Source organism: Ischnura elegans, chromosome 7 (genome assembly GCF_921293095.1).
Source record: "Ischnura elegans chromosome 7, ioIscEleg1.1, whole genome shotgun sequence".
In the NCBI taxonomy this organism is placed as follows: domain Eukaryota; kingdom Metazoa; phylum Arthropoda; class Insecta; order Odonata; family Coenagrionidae; genus Ischnura; species Ischnura elegans.
The window spans coordinates 68,143,460-68,157,601 of record NC_060252.1 but is presented as its reverse complement, the minus strand read 5'-3'; the positions used below and the strand labels follow the sequence as shown (position 1 = coordinate 68,157,601).

The 14,142-nt window shown below is 39.0% G+C and overlaps 1 protein-coding gene across 1 annotated transcript in view; it reads right to left on the bottom strand.

The window, feature by feature from the left end:
- Positions 1-11,664, bottom strand: part of LOC124162480 — a 401,724-nt gene extending 390,060 nt beyond the window's left edge. Inside the window, exon 1 of the mRNA XM_046539032.1 lies at positions 10,566-11,664. The gene's annotated coding sequence lies outside the window, so the exon portion shown is untranslated. The remainder of the gene's footprint in view (positions 1-10,565) is intronic.
- Between the last annotated feature and the right edge of the window lie 2,478 nt (positions 11,665-14,142).

Below are 14,142 nucleotides of genomic sequence, written 5' to 3'. Positions count from 1 at the left end.
GTGGCGTAACGAGGGGGGACCCAGGGGGTCCGGGAAATATAAACCCCCCCCCCCGAAATATAAAAATCCAGTTACTTTGCTTCATAAAAGAAAAAATATTGAAAAATCACAAATTTACAAAAGATTTCTTTGACAAATTAACTTTTTTCGATTATTAAAAGTGTTAAAATTAGTTTAAAAGTCTCTACTTAGTAGTCTGTTTTTCCAAAATAGAGCATATACGAAATGACAGAAAAAGACCATTCTGTCATTTCGAATCCGGATTATTAATACATATACATGATGATGACTAAAAAACGTAGCGATTCATTAAAAACTCCTACGAGTGAACAGAGATATTTGAGGACGTTTACTTCAATTACATTAGGACCGCTAGAGACTCGGAAAATCGGCTAGACTGACAGCAATTAAGGAAATATATCTTCCAGAGAGACGCAGAGAATATCGTTTCAGTGCCAGTCTGTATTTCGAGGTTCGGAAAAAACGATAAAATGGGAACGAAATAATGCCTAACTTGTGTAGAGGATTTAAATTCTTCCCCCGAGCAATTTAGAACGTAAATAAATGCCAGGGAGAAGTCAGGCAGTCAAATTTCTGAAACCATGTCACTCTACTTTATTATTATTTTTTGGCTTTTATATTTTATCGGCTTTTTTATTCGCTGTATAATAATACTTCCCACAGTATGCATATTGAGATGGTTTGAAAATAGAAGGAAGTTTGAGAGGAAGGCAATTGTTTTCGTTAGGGCAGCATGCCGCACGATGTAGCCAACGAAATTGTCCCGTCTTATCCATATGGATTCCAGTTAGACCACATCAGTGACATCATGGCAAAATTAACAGTGCCGGAACGCACTTTCCGTAACTTTTTTAGAAGTGAAATATTACTGCCTCTTCTTTTTTTTCAAATCATTTACATTTAATTATTTAAATTTATTTATTATTAAATTTAATGATTATTTAATTTAAATATTAGAAATTTCGTGGGAACAAAATTGATAAAAGTGTTCAATTACTATTATGTCTTGTGTTAACCATTGAAACACCATGACACCACTGAACTACATCGCAGTTATATAATCAATGAATCAAAACATTTAAAACTGCGTTAACACTAATTCTCATGATTTTCGTTCCTGCAAGCCGATCAAATGTCCCGAGGCGTGCATCTAATCTCCCACATCTGCGAAAGAATAAAGAGCGAAAACAAGAAAGGTATTCTGTCGAACGGATGCGTAATAAGATTTATATAGAATAAGCTTTTTTTTCCCGGTAAAAGAAAGGGCTTGAACGAATTCAATATTTTTAGTTTTCTCAAATAGGTTGGTGTCCTATTGCATCGCGCCACAAGTCTGCTAACAAGAGAGTGCCATCACGAATCTTCCGCGCTCTCTTTCGAGCCTAGCTCTGGAGTAGCAGAGCCTCCGTAGATGTGAATGGGGCTACATTGCCATTACATTATACGATATTGTTGTATCTCGGGTTACACAATACAGGCTTTCTACAACGGAGTTCCACCTATAATATCTCGAAAACTGAGCTCGATGCTTGGGCAAAAACACTTATCTTTTAAAATATCATCTTCTTTCACACTGCGAAGTCTGAACGCGACCTTTTCGTGAAACATGGCAATGATGTAAGATGGCTTATGACGTATTTTATCGTGTTTTTCTTTTTCCAATGATCTAATATTCATGGATTTACTATGTGAATTACTAACCGATGGAAAGTTTTGCCTATCCATGAATTGTACACGTATTTTTTTATAATGCATAATATTTTTATGGCCACGTGGTGTGAACGTAGGGATCCTCTAGTATGTTGCATGATGGTGATTGGTGATCCCCTGCCAAACACCCCACATGTAAATCTTCACACTCTACCGAAAGCCACATCTGTAGGCGTCTGGCGAGGGTTGTTCGGACACCAGCCTTTGACATATAGAAAGGAAAATCTCCAACGAAATTACGCCCAGCATTTATTAAAGTCTTTTACCGTTCGGGGGAAAAACGTATTCCCATACCCGGAGGTGGTTCGTAGGGTAATATATAGATGTATATTAAGTATGTAAGTGCATTTTCAAGAGAATGTGAATGTAGATAGGTAGGAAGACTGTATGTATGCTATCGTCATACATCCTATCCCTAAATATCCTGCTATATGACCACGTATTCCAAATTCCAAGTTTCCCATTAATCTGAGTACTATCTTTCCCGAGCTACGCCGGGTTGCCTTCTAATTCTCATGCTTTCCATAAATGCAAGACAATTTAACCTCCCGCATCGTGCAATTAATTTCCACCCTGCAAACACACCCTTGAGGTGGCTCGCAGCGTAAGACGTAGACGTAAATTTTGTACGTAGATACTTCAAAGTGCACTCGTAAGAGAATGCGAACGTACCTATAAAGGGAGTAAGCTTGCGTGGAAAGAAGACCGATGGAACTAGATGACCGGAGGTGAGGTAGTGTATGCATGCGGAATCGGTGAGCCGTGCCCTCGGGCGGAGTCATATAGAGTTACGCATTCTGAACCGGTTCCATTCCCCGAGGAAGACACGGGGAGAAGACGTCTTCGTGTGAGATGCTCACTCTACCATATGCGTTTGTCAACCCTTATGCTGCCAACCGTGCGTCGTGAGATCGGGAGGCGAGCGCTAGACTTCATTTGTTCCTCCGGTTCTCGAGTGGGCCAGGACCAGGGGATTGCATAGAGGAGGCCGAATTTCACCCCATGAAAGGCTGATTTCATGGAAGGTTGGATAATAAGATGAAGTAATTTTACATTTTATTTGAGTAAAATTTTTTAACTAGGGGAACACGGGGTAGAACGGGGTACGGGACAGAATGGAGTTTGGGTTTTTGTGCGACTAGCATGTGCTGTCACCTATCAGAGAGTACTAGAAATAGATTAACCTGTTATTGTTCACCTTCTGAAGGGATGATGGTTTAGCTCGAAGGCTGCAGGGTAAAGACCTCGCCTGCTGAACAGGAGGTCGCGGGTTCGAGTCCCGCCTGGGTAAGTTACCCCTATCCAGGGCATGGCTGTTTGTGTACGTTAAACTGTTAGCATTTCAACAACCCTGATGTAAAAGGTCGTTTAGAGCTGTTATTGGTGGTATGGAAATAAATAAAAACTGTGAGTTGTATGAATTTCAAATGTTGTTTTCTAACTTCGGAAGATTTTGTATCAATGGTAAGTCATATGGAGTCATTATCCTCTCTGGTCATATGTAAACATTTAAATAACAGTAATTCTTGGTGTGTGTTAGAAGTACGTCTACTTATCGTTAGTTTCTCATAATTGTACGTCTTTCTAAACGTTATTTTCGTGCGTCAGGTCCTAGGTAAGCGTAAACATGTTCTTGGGGCAGAACGGGTGGGGCGGAACGTTTAGGTGAGAAAAAATGGAAAAAAGGATGATGGGATGGGAGGAGACAACTCTATGTTTACACTGCAGCGATTTATATTAGAAATCAGTTGAAGGCTGAGTCACTTGTCCATTTGTAAGAAATTGGCTCTGAACTCGTGTGCAGGGGTGGAGAGCGAAGCAGATGATTCCGTACTTGTGACTGAATGTTATGATTTGGCTTCAAAAGAGACTAAGAAAAAATGTAGTGCACCTAAAAATTCATTCAAGTTAAAATACAAGAACATAGAAGTTGATTTTTGTTTTGTATAACGTATTTAATTTGATTTGTAATTCATTTTCGCACTAATCCATTCCACCTGGGGCAGAACGGGGCAAATGACATAATTTTTTGATTTTGGGAAAATAATATATAGTTAATATTTTTTCCAATGTATTTTTGTGTTCAATAGTTAAAAAAGATCTATTAAAAGTGTGAGGTATTTTGTTTTCACCGTTCTGTGCTTTTTTTTAATGTTTTTAAACTTGAAACCCCATCCTGCCCCGGGATCCCCTATATATTTTTTATTTGAACCATTTGTTTTTTTTATTTTAATGAAATCAGCACGTAGGCACGTTCCAACACTTTCTTTGGAGTTAACAACTTATTATAGATTTAATCGAACTGAAATAAGGATAGTTACAAAAAATGGCGCGACGGTTATCTCAAAAAGCTTAAGAATCATTAATTTAACGCATGGAATTTCCTTCAGTATGATAAAAGATTGGATTTATGTATAAAGTGCAAGGGCTTAACGGAGCCTTGCCCGACCTCGTTGTCTTGTTGTGACTATTATTTTGAATTGCGCGCCGTAGGCCACCGTTAGATAGGGGAGAGGCTGCTCTATGGAAGAATTGGGGTAGTAAGGAGGTGGTGAACTGGATCAGGTGAGCAAGGCGACGCTCCCAGGCTGACTATAAAATTTCGCCACCAGCGCGAAACGTGATGACGAGAAGACTTCCGCTTTTAGATGCTCTTGGAGATATCAATAGATGGATACACTTGAGGGAAAGAAAAAAGAAAGTGTAAAATTAAGGAGAGCCTTGAACACATTTTCCCCTTCAGGACATGGGCGTACCCAGCGAGGAGCAGGAGGGGGCAGCTGCCCCCCACTCCTAGAAGCAAAAATCGCAAATTTCTTTAAGGAAACTAATATTTTTTTCAAGCAAATAATTTTAAAAACTAATTAAGAGCGGTTATAGTTTCCTTAAAATGTTGATTTAATTCACCTTCTCCATGCTTAAATCTTACCTACAACTTGCTCAATAACAATTGTAGCTTGCCCCCCCCCCAGTTTTGATCCTGGGTACGCCCTGGGATTTTTTTATTTTAATGAAATCAGCACGTAGGCACGTTCCAAGACTTTCTTTGGAGTTATTAACTTATTATAGATTTAATCGAACTCAAATAAGGATAGTTACAAAAAATGGCGCGACGGTTACTTCAAAAAGCTTAAGAATCATTAATTTAACGCATGGAATTTCCTTCAATATGATAAAAGATTGGATTTATGTATAAAGTGCTAAGGATCTTATGGAAAACTCGTGAGAACCCTGCACGATATATGGCTACGCGAGGCAAATTTTGGGAAGACTAATCCGAGAAAATTAGTGAAAATCATTTTCATGAATATTAATTTAAAAATTATTTCTTCTCCCATTATTTCATCGAATAGCAGTCGAAAAATGCTCAAGTCATGTTTTCTCGAAATCGCGTTCGTAAATCAAAATTTTACATAGGTTGCGATGGCTACGCAGCCCTAAACATTGAAAAGTTTTTATTATAACTAGATTATAAAAGTCGTTGTGACAAACCACTCTCATTAACTTCGTTTTACGGTAAGAGTTGTAATGAAAGCAACGCGCATGCACCTTCACACCCTTTTTTGGAATTAGTAGCTAATAAAAGGTTTAATAGAAGTCAAATAAGGATAGTCTAATAAAAATGGCACAACTTCTAGGTTCATAAAGCTTAAAAAACATTATTTAAACGCAATCAATTTTCCACAATCTGTGTGCACCTATTGCATATTTTAGCAACAATGTCATCAACGTATTCAAACATTATAGCTGATTGGGTACTTGGGCAGTCTATTTTATTTAGTTACATAAAAGGTTTTGATACCATTCATTACCATCAATAAATTTATTTATTTTTCACTAAACAATCGAAATTTATGAAAACAAAGGTTCTTGCTAATATTTTCCTCAGTTTTTAAATATTATAAAATTCCAGGATGTAACGTTCAAAGCGTTTGAGGTAAACAAAGTTAACGTGCAGTTTCTCAACGCAGAATGACTACTACGAGAATAATGCAGTAATATTAGCAGAAATAGTTATGATTTAACCTCCTCTCGTTGGTTATTATCACATATTGACGGAAAAATGGATTACCTGGGGCGCGGATACAACAAAAGAGGAACCTCAAGTCGGCCTCTAAATGTGTTGTCATCCAAGGTGCATTTAAATGAGTTTACTAAAGTTGCCACTCGCGTCGCTGACGGACAAAGTGATCCGAGTTCCACGGGGAAATTTATTCATTATTTAGTTGTTTCAACCCCCGAAAAGAGCGCAATGAGGCCTTTACGTCGGGAGTTAAAACAATCAACAATAGGCGATCACACACACCCATGTTCTGGAAGGGGAAACCTATCCAGGCGGGACTCGAACCCGCGACCTTCGACTTGACCCGCGATGGTAGGCGAGGACTCATATCCGCCGCCACCGAGGCCGAAATAAGGTCTAATTAGGGGTATTAGCCAAATATCATAAAAATAAGACATTGCAATATTTCCACTGAGTTTTTTTTACTACGCAACGCGATTCGTCGCTACAAACGACATTATCAAGTGTGACGACACAAACGACATTATCATGTAATGTCGTTTGTAACGACGAAACGCGTTGTGTAGTAATAGAACTCAGTGGAAATATTGCAATGTCTTATTTTAATAATATTAAGAACTTCCACCATATCGTGCCCAACAACATACAAGGTATTAACCAAAGTTTATACACATGATACAATGATCTATTCATTACTTTTCAATGCTATTCCATTCTATTTTATTACATATTTCATTACGTATTTCATTACTATTAAATGCTATGACAAACATAGTAAAAATTATTGGAAAAAAGTGGATTGCATTGCACTCATCACAGCGCCGTGGACATTTTTGAAAATTGATTAAAATACGACCGACAGGGCAACGAAAATCTGCCTTCTATGAGATGTAATTGGACCCCCTCTATGCAGTCCCCTTGACCTAGGGATTCAAGGCAGGTACAAAAACACACTAAAACAATTTTTCGAGCAAAAAAAATATCGCTTCCGTCTCTTTGTATTAAATTTAAGCCACGGGCATGGTAACAGCATTGATTTCCGTAGGAGGAGACGGCTACCACGCAAGGAAAGCAAGCGAATGGAGAAACGACTATGTGCTCCTTAAACGTTAACGATTTTTCTCTCGGAATTTGTCGAGGTAGATAAGGAACACGCGAAGGAGAGGCGAGAATTTTCTTTTTCCCAAGAGGTATAACAGTAAAAATTGGACTCACGATGTGGAATTGTGGAATATTTTAGTCACAGCGCGGTTTATTTTGCTTGAGACTTTTAGCCGAGCAGTGACCTTTAACCCCAAGACAGCAACAGTGGGAGAAAATAATACCTCATTTTCACTGAGATCACCATAGACGCAAATTGAAAATCACGTCTATTACCGTCAGGAATGGACGAATTAAATTGGATAATAGAATGCATTAATCCAATACTAGTCGAATGCATTCTTTTAACACAAGTTAAATCCCTACCATTTTCAAACATAATTTCAACTCTACCTTTTGTGTACTCTGTTAATGCTTCCATTAACATCTGATTTAGTAATGATCTTATGGGTGTAGGTAGCAAATATATGTTCAAGTTCTTCATCGGAAATTGAAGCCATGTATGAACAGATGAATGGAGTAGATGATAAGAAGACAGAAGCTGTCTGAATAAACTTCTAAATTAAGAATAAAATAAATAAAATTAACTTCGTCTAACTAAATATAATCCTTAACTGTCAGTGTAATAATTAAGTCACCAAATTATTAATTTCATCAGCCTTATTTAAGCTCAAATATAATTTTTCGTTATGCCAAGTTGTTGGAAGTCACGTTTTTTTAGATGTGCATACCCTTCAATTACAAATGAATGAAGACAGAGAGAGGAATACGATTCAAGAACGTGAAAATAAATCCAATTTTATGGCAGGACTGCGGTTACGAATACCGAAAAATGTTAAAACGGCTTTCATGCTTAACTGCTGTAACTAGTAGTTTACTTTGTTTACCAACCCCCGTACAAATGCATGTTTCTCTTAAATTACAATTATGGTAATAATGCACAGAGGTACCTGAAACATGAGAGCAACAATAAACTCGGACTTGGCTTAGTTTAACTTTTCCTGAAACCACAACGACAATAATAACTGACAGCGGTAATTATGACCAAATTGTCATCCATGGAAAAATTTTCCATCGGTGTACCAATTGTCCATTAGCTAGAAAGAAAGATTTTGGCTGACCTCTAGATAATTTTGATAAGCGTCACAAAACAGAGCGAACAAATTTCCGTAAGAATTAAATTGTACGAAAATATAAAAAAAAGCTTATTCTAAGGTCTTAAGTAGTTACCTTGATACCTTTTGGATAGTAAATAGTAGCTAAAAGATTAATTTAACCTGGAATAAGCCGTTAGTTGATTACATAATACCACTACGCCAGGTATCGTCAATGCCTACTCAAAATTACGGTTACTGATGTAATTGAATACCTTCAGGGTTTTTTTTACGTTCAAAGAGACGAAATCACCATAATAGTGTCTGGAATGAAATACGGAATCCCGATGAAATGAGGAATACGGAATCCCGAAATTTCTCATACGATATATTAAGCTTTAATTGAAGAGGTGATTCTTGTCTAATACTTAGGAACGCCTTCATTAATATTACTGAAATACCACGCAACCAATATCGGCGGCGATGGAATCTGGAAAGACTGGTGCAGCCTACGCAGAAAATTCCGCGCTGTTACACGAACGAACATTGACAGCGAAATTACAGTCTACAGAGGTAAAATTTGCAGATGGACAAGAAAATACTTCCACACCTGCATACCTAGGTGTTTCTCGTTTAATAAGAAGGCATAACCTTCGTGCAGGTTTAATTATAATTGCCATGAGAGAATATTTCACCGGCGTCATGCGAAAGAGTTGAAATACTTAACTTTAATACAGTTAACTGAGTAATACTCAACCAATATTCAGTCTTCATTACTTTTTCCCATCGGATAGAGCCGAAAATTTGTGGGATTACTTGCGAGAGAATATTATTACAACAGGCAGTTTCTAGATACAACGTAACACATCGGTGCTACAAAAGTCGAAGATTCCAAAGGTCCCTCAAAAAATGTACGTGAATGTCACGTTGACATTTTTTACAAGCTATATCACATTTACACTTTCAAAATGAAGGAAAACTTACACGTGTATTTGATGAAACTCTGGAGCTTTCGCAAATAAAAAACCGTCTTCAATGTTTAAAGTTGCAAATGGTGGAGAAAATATTTCCCTGACGGAATACGAAAGAGTTTATCGTTGATTATATCGAATAACCTTTAATATTTCTTAATTCTTGGCCGTCTGCAAATTTTACCTCTGTTCACTGTTATTTTACTGCTATTGTCCCGGTATTTACACAAACTAACGCGAAATATTCTATGAAGATTCCTCCAAAGTCACTTCACATTCCATCGCAGTCGATTGTGTTTGCGTAGTATTTCAGTAATATTTATGAAGGCGTAACTCTAAAACGAGAATCAATTCCGCCATTCTGGCGTATTATAGCGTATGAGGAATTCATTGGGATTCCTTATTACTTTCACGATACTAGGATGGTGAATTTAGCATTTTGAAATGTACACAAACGTGACGATTAAATAACATCAGGTATCATAATGTCAAATAGGCTTTGATGACACCTGGAGTAGTGGTAAAGAAAATAATTATAGTATCAAATTACGGCGTATCCAAGCTAAATTTTTTCTTTTGGTCTCTATTTACTATTCAGGAGCTATCAAGAAAATTACATAAGGGTAACTGAAGTAACGTGAATCCAATGTCGATGGAATCTGTGGGATTTAAAAAGCAAACCGCTCGTCTGTTTGTTGACATGCCGAGGCGGTGAACAGCAAAATTTTTTGGCGGCGATTCATCTTATCGTCACCTGCCGTCAAACATGCACGCGCCACTTGGCCACCGACGCAACCCCAAGAGAGGAGAACGCTCTTTAGCCACCCCTTGTGGGAAGAGGGAGGGTGCAACGCGCGTCTAAACTACCGGGTTACACACCGCGCGATCAAACAAACCCAAACAAAACAGGAGGCATGGCAGAGAGGGAGAGGAAGGAAGTCCAATGGAGGGGGTGAGTGACGGCAAAAAAGACCTGCTCGGTTGCCAGGTGGGCTCTCTTTAAGGTATAATATAAAACCCACTTCCGACCATTGACCGACTGACTGGTCCATACTAATGTTTGCGGTGAAAGAGACGAAATAAAATGAAAAACCATAGATTCAACCCCCTCAAAAATCGTCTGAAACTCTAGGAAAAATTGTTCAAACACTAAATTTTCTATCAAATTAAGGCATTGCCAACTGCCTCTATGCCTCTTCTTTCTGGTGGTATTTGAAGGTCAAAAATTGATGGTAATGAGGAATGTGAACTTCGCGGAGAAGGTTGTTAATGGCACCAAATTCATTGTGGCAGACATTTGTCCACAACGCCAAACAATACTATGAAGCCTATTAATATTGCTACTACAAATATGTAAAATGAACATTAGTCGATGAGTGCGGATCCCGTTTTTCCACCATGCCTATTTTTTTCAGTTATACTCAGCGAAAGTTGTGCTAGTGTAGCCAGAAGTCTGGAAGTCAAGAACTGTTTGGTATTCCTAGGATACACTTTAATTTGGTTAGATATACCGAAAAAACGATCTTTAAGGAACAAACGGCAGAAAAAAATTGTTAGAACTGAGAAGTGACCAGAAAAGGCCGAAGACATATTGGGGGGCAGAGCCCCCCTAATGTGTGATACCGATTTAAGCTACATACTCACGGTGTGGCTCAACAGCCGACTGCAGAAGCCAGGAGACTTCAAGACGATTCGATATATTCAGCTCTCCTTTCGGTTCTCCAAAGTAATGCAACAAATTCCATCCACGGGAGATACGCAGAGAAATATTCACGTTCCCTCCCTTGGATTTCTGGCGCGAAACTGTACTTGCAGAAGATTTCAGTCCCGCGTGCGTAAGAGATCTCCTCTTGGAACTTTGGTTTGGCACAACTCAGGAGATTTCAGACTTACTATGAGCCCCTTTCCAAAGCTTCTGGTAATAATCAACAATTCATTCCACTGGTGAGACTTCCAACGCTGAAATCTATAAATTATACACTAGCTTTTCTCGTAATGCACAACTTAATACGTCTAAACTAGCTCAGATGCACAACAAGTCCTTCTCCCGCGGTCCTTGCAATACGGAAAATGTTATCTCCAGAGGAATTCAGAACCTTCCGAGTCTTCCACTTTGGTCTCCAGAAGTAATCCACACTTTCACCACCAAGAAGATCTCAGAAGCGTGGTTTTGCAAGATCTCTGCTTGGGTTAATGGTATAGTACCACACTTCAAACTTACAAGTCCGGGCGTACTACAGATTCTTCACTTTGGTCTTTAGTATTACACAGCACCTACATAAACCAGAATCGTGGATCTGCGTGATCACTACTTGGGTTAGTGGTAAAGTACCAAACTTCCAACTTCCAGGTACATACGTACGACGAATTCTCCACCGCGGTCTCTGGTGTTACGCAGTACCTACGTAAACCAGAAGCGTGTATCTGCGAGATTACGTCAGATAAGTTAATGTTAGAGAGCTAAACTTAATCCACTCAGGACAGTCAAGGTGGACTACGAGTTCTCCACCTTTTGGTATCTGGTAATGCACAACACCTAACTTTCCAGGAACCTTCCGAAGGTCATTGACGCACCACACACGCCATAACACCACTGTCGAGGGAAAGTTTTTTTTTGTGTGTACACACATACATCCGCTCCCGGGCGGAGGCGGTGGCTTTTCACCTGTTGTACCGCCCCCGCGAAGGCGTCTCTCACCGTGAACTGCCTCCTTCCTCTGCCGACGTCCTCTGAAAACTTCCCCCCGGGTGAAAAAGAGTCGCTCTCCGTGAACGCTGCAGACCGCGAGCGAAGTCCTTTTAGGAGTGAGGAGGAGGTCGGATAGGGTAGGGGGATTCGACGGTCGCTTCGGGGGTTCGGTTGCCGCGGGGGGGGGGGGGGGGGAAGAGAGGGTTGTAGGGAGAGCGGTTGGGTGGAGTGTACGGCGCAACCCTCCCGCGCTCTGCACCCCCCTTCTATGTGCCGCACCCGTGCTTTGCACTCACCCCCTTCGTTCCCACATCATCACCTTACTCTCCCTACTGCCCTATCCCTACTCTTCCAAATACCTCCCTCCCCCACCCTACCGTGCATGAAAGCCGACTACCTCTCCTTATTCGCTTAGCTCTCATTGTACCTACACCACTTTTTTGCGTTCCTTTCTTTATTTCTCTCTTCACATTTCCCTCTTCGATCGATTAAATTTTATTCCGGAGGTTTTATTTTAAATAAGGCGGTGGGAATGCTTTTAAATTCACGCTTGGAATTTGATTTCGTCGCCGATTTGAAATAAAGATGCTAAATTCAACAGATTACATTTAAATAGTTCCTCAGCATCTAGTCATTATCTTTTTTTTTACAATTTCAATGCACTTCACATGAATACGAAAAATAAAATAGTGGAACAATAGCAGCAATTCTGATCCCAAAAATACCTCTCATGTTTACACACCCTCTTCGCCACCTACTTCCGTATCGCTACTGCTCTGCTCCACTAATCCTATCATTCCCACTTCATCACCTACTCTCCCCAATTCTTGCCTATCCCCAATCTTCCAAATACCTCCCACAGTCACCCTACCGTGCATGAAAACCGCCTGTTACTTCTCCTTATTCGCTTCGCTCTTATTGTACACCACGTTTTTTTTGCGTTCTCTTGTTTATTTTTCTCTCCGCATTTCCTTCTTCGATCGCTTAAATTTCATTCCAAAGCTTTTTCTTAAAATAAGGCTGTGGGAATGTTTTAAAATTTACGCTTGGAATTTCACTTGGTAATAAGTTGCTAAATTCAACAAATCGCGTTTTAAAAGTTTATCAGTATTTTTTATGTTTGTATCTAAGTATACAGAGTGAGAGAGACGATAAGGATCGTAAAAACCATGACAAGAAGACGGAACAACTTCAAGTGCAACAGGCAATATCTTGAGATATGACTGCCCGATGAAGACAGTCGTCGAGGGACAACTAGATGGCAAGGACTGAAAAGGAAGACCTCGAATGAAATGTATGGAACAGGTAAAGAAGGAGATATGAAGTGAAACACTTTGCACTTTCCACATAAAACATAATTAAACTACATGATATGTTTCGACATGTCGACATGTTTCGCTGCACTGCAGTATTATCAAGACTAAAAATTTCAAACTGACCGTTGGTCTGTTTAAAATTCCCAGCCCTCCCTCTTTCCACCCCACCATCTCATTTGTTTGCTAGTGTGTAATTTTGTATTTATACTGGTATGGTTAATTTCTTGGTTTAGTCTTGATAATGCTGCACTGAAGCGATACATGTCGACTGTAGTTAAATAAATTTTTATGTGGAAAATGCAAGGTGTTTCACTTCATATCTCATTTCTCCACAAAGTATCTGCCTCATCCATTCAATTTATAGTTTAAGAAGGATGCAAAAGAGAGGAAATACATAGGTTTGAAAAATTATCTGATGGGAGAATTGAGTGGAGAGCTGCGTCAAACCAGGATTATTGACCAGTGACGATAATGTTGTAACTATTGTCCGAACTATTATTTTTATTGGTAAAATTTCAATATACTTCACAAAAGTAAGAAAAATAAAATTGGGAAAAAATACCAGCACGTCTGATCTCTAAACTACCTTTTAAAATTATTCACCCATCTTTAAACCTCTTCACCACCTACTTCCTTATCACTACTCATGTCAATACCCGCATCTCTTCCATGGATAGCAACGTATAATTCCTCTCCGGATTCGCTCCTCTTTCACATCATATTATTTGCATTAATTTACTTTTCTCTTTCATCCTTCTTTCCTTCTTTGATCGCTTGAATCATATTCCAAACCCATTTTTTTCCTGAATATGTGAGAATAGATTTAATTCAATGCCTGAATTTGTTTTTCTCGAAGAAAAAAAGGTTGCTTTATGGTCCTTTCCCGTAGTATAACGTTTTACAAATGTGTAGTAATACATTTTACCAGAGGAAGAACTCATAAAGTATCAATTTCAAGGCCAAAAGTTACTCATTTCAACATATATGTTTCAAACGTCTTTCTTTCAATATGCCTTAGCAAATAACTTTTTAATTGCTAAAATTGCGATTGATCTCATGCAAAAAAACGAAAAAGTAAGTAAGGAAATTAATAATATTTGGTCGCCAAATCATTTCCGAAGTTTACTCTTCATTTTCTCTCTTCTTAACCTACTCCCTGATGTTCCTTTCCCTTCTATTACGTGCCTGCAAACTATCCACTTCTGCTCCGGTTTTG